Source organism: Phodopus roborovskii, unplaced genomic scaffold (genome assembly GCF_943737965.1).
Source record: "Phodopus roborovskii unplaced genomic scaffold, PHOROB, whole genome shotgun sequence".
NCBI lineage: Eukaryota > Metazoa > Chordata > Mammalia > Rodentia > Cricetidae > Phodopus > Phodopus roborovskii.
In genome coordinates this window covers 150,271-157,960 of record NW_026126044.1, presented here as the reverse complement: position 1 = coordinate 157,960, position 7,690 = coordinate 150,271, and positions in this window count along the sequence as shown.

The following is a 7,690-nucleotide window of genomic DNA, read 5'->3' as shown; positions in this document are numbered from 1 at the left end:
GTCTTTTCTGGGGATAAAAAGACATTTTCCAGAAATTCTGGTGCCACTTCTTCCTCTCCTTTCATGGTCTGATGATTCCAGTCATGGAGGCTATTTGAGCCAAAATTGAAGGTGGTAAAAGAAAGAGACATGAAAACAGAGGCATCTGTAGGCTCCACTAATCAGGTGAAGGCCTACAAATTGAAATAAGAGAAGACAAAAATGTCAGAATGCCAAATGCCTGCCGTTTGTTGAGGGGATGGGGTGGGCTTATATACTGACTCACACAGCACAGTGGAAAACAACAGGGTTTTCAGGCTTAGCTCCTCCTCAGCAGATGTGTGTTAGCAAAACAGGAAGAGTACCAATAACAATTCCAGGAGGCAAAGATATTCCAGCCAACAGCTTCAGACTTGCTCAAGGTGCCTTGGGGTCCATGCAGGGACCTATAGATGTCAAGCCTTGTCATATTGTTTTAGACCCCTTGATGGACATCTAGTCTGTGTTGTTAGTAAAAGTAAGCATTATGTCTCTGGAAAGTTAGCACCATAACCCATCCAGCAGAGATGCTCTGCAAAGCTAATTGGGAAGAGCTATGTGACCTCCAAGGGAATGATTTTAAGTCAGCTAAGTGTACATGAAGCTAGAAAGTTATTTAGGTTTGTAAGCTGGTCAACTTTTGACTGACATAATGTCATGAGGTAGTCACAATAATCTTCCTTCTATGGAAGAAAAATTGGAGCTCTGAATTCAAAGCTTGTGTGTTTTGAAGTGATTCTGTCTCTTTTCATTGGGGCATTAATTCACTGTTTTGATTATTTGTTAACTGGAAAGCAAGTCACCCTCAAACCTAGTGTGGATTTCAACTTTTGATTTCTCCTAAGTCAATGAGTTGGCCAGTCTGTCTCTTGGCCTGCAGCACTTGTACTGCAGAAGTCATTTGGTATTTGGAGTGTAGAAGAGGATCTCCGTTTCACAGAGATACTCCTCCCTCCTTACAGTTTGCTTAGAGTTGTTTCTGCCACATTTTGGTAATACAGTCAGGATTGGTAAATATTATTGGCCACCAGGCTATGCCATTCATGTATTCCTTGGTATAAGGAAACATTATATCCTTTGCTTAACAATTAGGAAAAAAAGAATTTGCATTGAGTACTTGGGAAATATAAATATTTAGCTTTCTTTTATGTTACCAATGAAGGGACCAGACCCTCATCTAGCCCCCTGCTTTGGCAGCCATAACAAACTGCAGAAAAGACCCAGCATGAGGTAGGCCTCTTACTCAGCAACTTGCTTGCCAGACCTTGCCTCACCTTTTAGTCAGTCATTAGGAAGCCAATCCATGTGGCAAGGAACCAATCAGAAGTTAGCTGACAAGCTCTGGATGTGCTTCATGGTAACAATGGCATGCAGAGCATAGCAACTGCACTGGGAGGGGCGGAGGGAGATACAGGACATAACAACCAGTTCACCAATCAACACAGGACAGGTTGCCTAAGCCTGGAAGTGCACCAATCCTGAGACTATTGTAGACCTAGACCCCTTGCTCTATCCCAATAAATTCCCTGCCCCTTTCAGGTCTACATGCATGTCTAAAGGATGGAGGACCTGAGTTAATACAGTTAACTTGTTAATTATTAAAGACTCTTTGCTTTTGCATCAGATGGGGTCTCTTGGTGATTCGGGGATTTGGGCACAACACCAAAAAACTGGAAACTTTAGAGAGCTTTCAGTCTGTGACAGTCAGACTGGCCCTCAAGTGACAAGTTGAGACAGTTTAAGAATATGATTATTTGAGGATGTACTTTGAAAACAAGGCAGAAGCCAAACAACAGTGGGGTACTCAATCTAAACTAATATACTCACAATGCAATTTCTACACTTAAGGCTTAGGCAATTATCGAGAAGATGGGCATACAAAGATTATAAGAGCCAGAGGATCACAACATCTTCTGAGAGATGTGTCTTCTACATAGGACAGGGAAGGTGCACCCATGAAATCTAAACAATATGGTTGTCCAGCAAAACCAGCACAGTGACATTAGCTTGACATACCAATGTGGAAGGGGGATATACCACAAGGCTGTACCACTAGATGAAGAGCTACAGACAATCAATGACTGCTGAGCGAGAAAGACTGATTCTTCCCCAGGCACAACCCCCTGATATGTTATCAAATACCAAGGGGTAAGCCCAGGACTCATATGCATATGAACAATGATAAATGGACTCTGTGGGTTGTATATACACATGTGTATTATATAACAATAATAAGGAAGAAATTGTGAATTTGGGAGGGAAGGGACATGGAAGAAGTTGGGCAGTGAAAAGGGGGTGGGGGATGATGAAGATGTAGCGCTCATGAATGAAGTTCTCAAAAAACTAAATTACTTTAAAAAGCAAAAACACCCCAGCTTAAATCATTCAAATAGCTCAACTGACATCGTGAATGTGTCAAAGAATATCTTTGTTGATGGAAGATGTCATTCTGTAAATATGTTTCTAGTATTGGTTAATGAATAAAGCACCATTGGCCAATAGGAAAGCAAGATAGGTGGGACTAGGAGACAAGGAGGAGAGAGGAAGAAGTAGGGAGGAGTCAACATGGAGAGACTGGAGAGAACAGAGGTTCGGGCCCTCTCTCCTGTAAGATAAGACCACGTGGAAATACTTAGATTAATAGAAATGGGTTAATATTTAAGGCAGAGCTAGCTGATAAGAAACTAGTAACAGGCCAATAGCTTTATATCTAATACAGTGTCTCTGTGTGTTATTTGGGGCTGGCATGGCGGTGGGGCCAGGCTCCCAGAAAAACCTACTGATAACATTTTGTTCCTTCCTCATTTCCCCAAACCCTAGGCATTTTTCCTCTTTCCTATTTGCATGTGGGAAAAACCAGACTTCTATGTTCTTATATACCGCAGTATCTTTTATCCTAAATTTCACTCTCCTCAATTTAGAGCACTTCCCTAGAGTATAAAAATCAGTATCACCCAAAGCATATATATGGTCATCCTTGTGATGTACAATCAGAACTTCAATAGCATCTGGATACTGCTTTGTGATGCCTGTGTCACCTGATTCACCTGGCCTCACCATTTCATAATCTCACAGCATCACAAGTGTGAATAACAATTTGAAAGAGACCACATCTTTCTTGCAGCTTACAGTTATAATTCTCCATTACTGTTGGTAATCCCTTACTATCTCTAATTTACAAATTAAACTTCACTATAGGATGTTTTGTAGGTTAAAAGCAAAGCATAGACTTTATAGGATTTAGTGCTATAGATGATTTCAGACTTGGGTTGGGGCCTCCCCATGGATCAGAGGTGACTACTCTGCTACTCATTTCTTCACATGTGCTCTGAAAAGCACACAAATTAATTGTATGCAAAGCTTTTCACTTTTCTTGCCACCATCAATCAAAGTCAAGTGGTTCATTTCCTGTGTATTCTTTTCTGGGAATTGAATAGGTTGTGTATTAGCATGAAGCCAAATCTGCTCTATAAGGAAAGGCTGCTGTAACTGAAGACTAATCCACATATTGTCTAGGAAGATTTCATTCTTGGCCAGATTATGTCATGGGCCCTAAAATAACTACTAATAAACAAAACATATTATCTCTGATAACTTGATGTTCTCATTTGTAGTTAAAAAAGGGTGTCACCCAGGCATTCCTCATCCTGTATGTGGGGCATTTTTGCTAAGTGCTGATTCATGCTTGCTACTTTGGTAGTTTCATCTTACTGTAAGTCAACACATCAACCCAGCACATGATATTATTATTTTTTTTTTACCAGTGGTTAACTGTGCTTTTTCTTTGAGCACAATATTGATCATTAGTTTTGGAATTTGGTTTCACAAGTTTCCAGAAGTAACAAGATTGATGTGGTATTTGCAAAAAGAAAGACAGTTTAAAGTTGCACTCCTTAGGTTATTATCAAACTTTAGATCTGTAATTAATAATTTTTATAATGAGAGGCACTATTTTATGCCTGTTTTCAATAAACATAATAAATCTATCCGAGAGGTGAATCTGGCTTTAGATAGCAGAAATTTCAGTGCCTAAATCCTCTTATTTAATGAAGTTATATAACAGACTATACCCTGGAGAGTTTGAAATAGACCACAGGTCTAATAAGAATCTGATTTTAAGATATCAGCCATTATATTCCCAGTTTAAGCAGTTCTGTTCTAGAGACTTGTCAGATATCCTCACGGACTGATTTGCTCCTGCTTATATTTATAGACTCATAGTAAAAATTAGACTTTGACCCTGTTGATTGTATTTATGACATTATTTTAAATTGGAAATTGTATGGTACTATTATCAACACCATTTTTCAATAAACCGCTTGTGAATAATTAGCCCACTTTCATGAAGTGTGCATTCAACAAAACAATGCAACATTAACTGAAAATGGTAAATTATACCAATTTTCTCAATAGCTTGGACACAATGTGAGATAATATTAGTGGCATCCAGTGACTTTGTTAACTGGGATGAATGAGCTAAATTACATAGATATACAGTTCAGAACTCAAGGGGAAGCATGGCTGAAGTGAGGGGAGTTTGGATCAATCCCAAACTGAGCCATTATTTGGATATGATTTGGCCACTTGCCTCACCCCCACCCCCAAAGCTTCATGTGCTAGAAACTGGTTCCTCTGTGAAGAAATGTTGAGAGCTCTTGGAACTGTCAAGAAATGAGATACAGTGGGAAGTAATTACATTATTGGAGGCACCATTCTTAGAAGAGATTAATGTAGCTCTTATGGGATCTTTTCTAGTTCCTATGAAAGCAAAGTAAGGAACAAGTTTACACGATGTATATATAAGTATTGTATTGTGCCAATAAAAGATTGGTAAAATTATTTTAAAAAATACTATTTCTCCCACTCTCAGCTTTCCTTAGATGCCTGTAGTTCTTTGTCTAGGACTGAGGCCCTGTGAGATTTCCTATTTCTATGTGAGCATGTCTGTTGATATCATTCTTGTTCAGGTCATGGTGAAGTAGCCATGTTGGTGAGACTTTATGGGTACACAAAGAGCACACCAATTATCTGATCCCTAATGGTGAGCCCTAAAAAACATATTCATACAAGTAACAGTATACAGATTGAGCACATTGTAATAATATATAATTAGGAGCGCGCGCGCACACACACACACATACACGTAAAGACAAAGAGAAAGAGGCATATGTAGAGGAGGGCATATGGGAGGGTTTGAGGGGAGGAAAAGAAAGGGATAATTATATAACTATAATCTCAAAAGAATTAAATTAGTAACAAAAAAGTAACAAAAGAATGAAAAAGCCTGGTTCCTTGATTTCTCTAAACTTCCAGTCTGACTATGGGGTGGTTCCCACTTGTGCATGATCCCACTATGATGGTAATAGCCATGTTGTAATTTAGCTACAAGATAAAAGGCCAAACAGGTTATAGCATCATGCTCTTGAATCCCCAGAACTCAGATCTTCTCTTCTGTCTAACCCTTGCTGTGGTACCAGGGATGGAATAAAAGAACTTGTACATGCTAGCAAGTACTCTACAATGCATTCATATTCTCAACCCCAAACAAATTTTCTTTATATATAACCCAGCCTCAAATATTTTGCTACAGTAACAGAAACAGATTTAGACACAATGGTTGGTGGAAAAATGAGCACAATAAAATGGCTTTGGATACCTGGTAATTGTGCTTCTCCCTTTACTTTGCCTAATTGCTTTTACTTCAATATCAACAACTGTCAAGCCAAGAAGGTACCTTATATATTGTCAAGAAGTTAGCTCCTGAAAGAATCAGCTTTGGCATCCTTTCTGCTCACCATTTCCAAACAAATATAGAGCAGTGATAGATCATTCACCAGAGTTGACTAGATTGTATGAGGCCTTGGGTTTCATCCCCGAAAAAGAGAGACAAAAATCACAAGAGCTCTATAAAAACAATAATTTCATATTTCAAATTTGACCAAAAGAAGATGAATAAAATGTTATTATTTCCTTCTGAAGCCACTTCACCATTGACAGATATGTTGTCCCTTCTCCTGGTTGAGACTCAGAAAGATTCTTTTGAAAGAAAGGAAGACGTTGGTAGGCAAATGTGGAGTGGTTATAAGATATGTAGAGACAGAAATATCTAGATGGCAGAACGAAGACTTCGAGAGTTTATTCTCAATCACAAGTGACAGCAAGACCTCAGAGTACCCAGATCCATTTCTTCACTTGACAGATAAAGAACTTAAACTTCAAACTCAACCTGTCACTGTGTTTAATCATTCTGCAACTGCTTACTGAGTGCCAGGCATGATCTGGATGGATGTCCAATACAAAATCTCTATTAAATTTTTAGTCTTTGCATAACACTGTATGCAGAAGTAGTGATTATAAATTCTGTTAGTCACCCCACCCCACCTAAAACTGTGATACAAAGTATATCACTGAATTGGTCAGGGTTCTCTAGAGAAACAGAATCAATAGAACAATAGAACTTTATAGAACTACACTTGTTGGGGCTTCCTTCTTTTTCCACATTTTATTTCATTTGGGCCCCTATTATGGTGGGTGGCACCACATACACTCATATCATGTCCATTACCCTCGGTCATCTCTGGAAGCATTCCCACAGATATACTCAGAGGTATGCTTCACTAATCTCCTAGGTATGGCTCACTCCAATCAAACCACCAAGATTAATTACCACCATCATTTTTCTATGTATTGAGAACACATCAGAGCCTTTGCTTAGTGGACAACAGTATTGGACCTCTTCTGCTATAGAGGAAAGTAATGTCAGAGGAAATGGAACTAAAAAATCAAGAATATTTAGAAGTCTAGCAGGGTGGTGGTGGCACATGCTTTTAATCCCAGCACTCAGGAGGCAGAGGCAGGCAAATCTCTGTGAGTTTGAAGCCAACCTGGTCTACAAGAGCAAGTTCCAGGACAGCTTGTAAAGACACAGAGAAAGAAACCTTGTCTTGAAAAGTAAAAAAAAAATTGGAAGTCTAGTGGTGGTGAATACCAAACACCTTATTACAAGGGTTACAAATTGTTTCTTACTGTGAAATCAGCTTGGGGACTAGGGATTGGGGACTACTATTTTTTAAAATAATCTTCTCATGGATTATGCCACTATAATTTTTAAGTTTAAAAATTCATTGTAGAAAATTTGGAAAATTATAAAATAAAAGCTCCAGAGAAGAAACCTAGCCAGTAGTAAATGGCTGCTATATAGAGTCAGTAGAGAAAAAAAAATTGTAGTGGGACAAGCCTATACTTCCAATATCGGGAGGTGTAGGTGAAGGCCAAGGAGGGAAAATGAGAAGATCAAGGGCTTTATCAATTATGTAGTGAGTATGAGGATAACCTGACCTATCTGAGGACCTGTCTCGAAAAACGAAAAAGAGGAAAAAATAGTCCTGTTTTACTTACTTTCCTTGCTGCTATGATAAAAAAAAAAAAAAAAAAAAAAAAAAAAAAAAAAAAAAAAACCTTGACAAAGCAACTTGCAGATTTATTCTGGCTCACAGCTTCGGGTCTGTTACTGTGGAGAGGAGCTTGAGCTAGCTAATCACATTGCATTTGCAGTAAAGAAACAGAGATCAAGGAATGCTTGCACCTATTTACTTTTCTCCTTTTCATTCAGTTCAGGATCCAGCCCAGGAAAGGGTTCTATCCGCAGTTGTTGGTTCTCTACACTTCCACT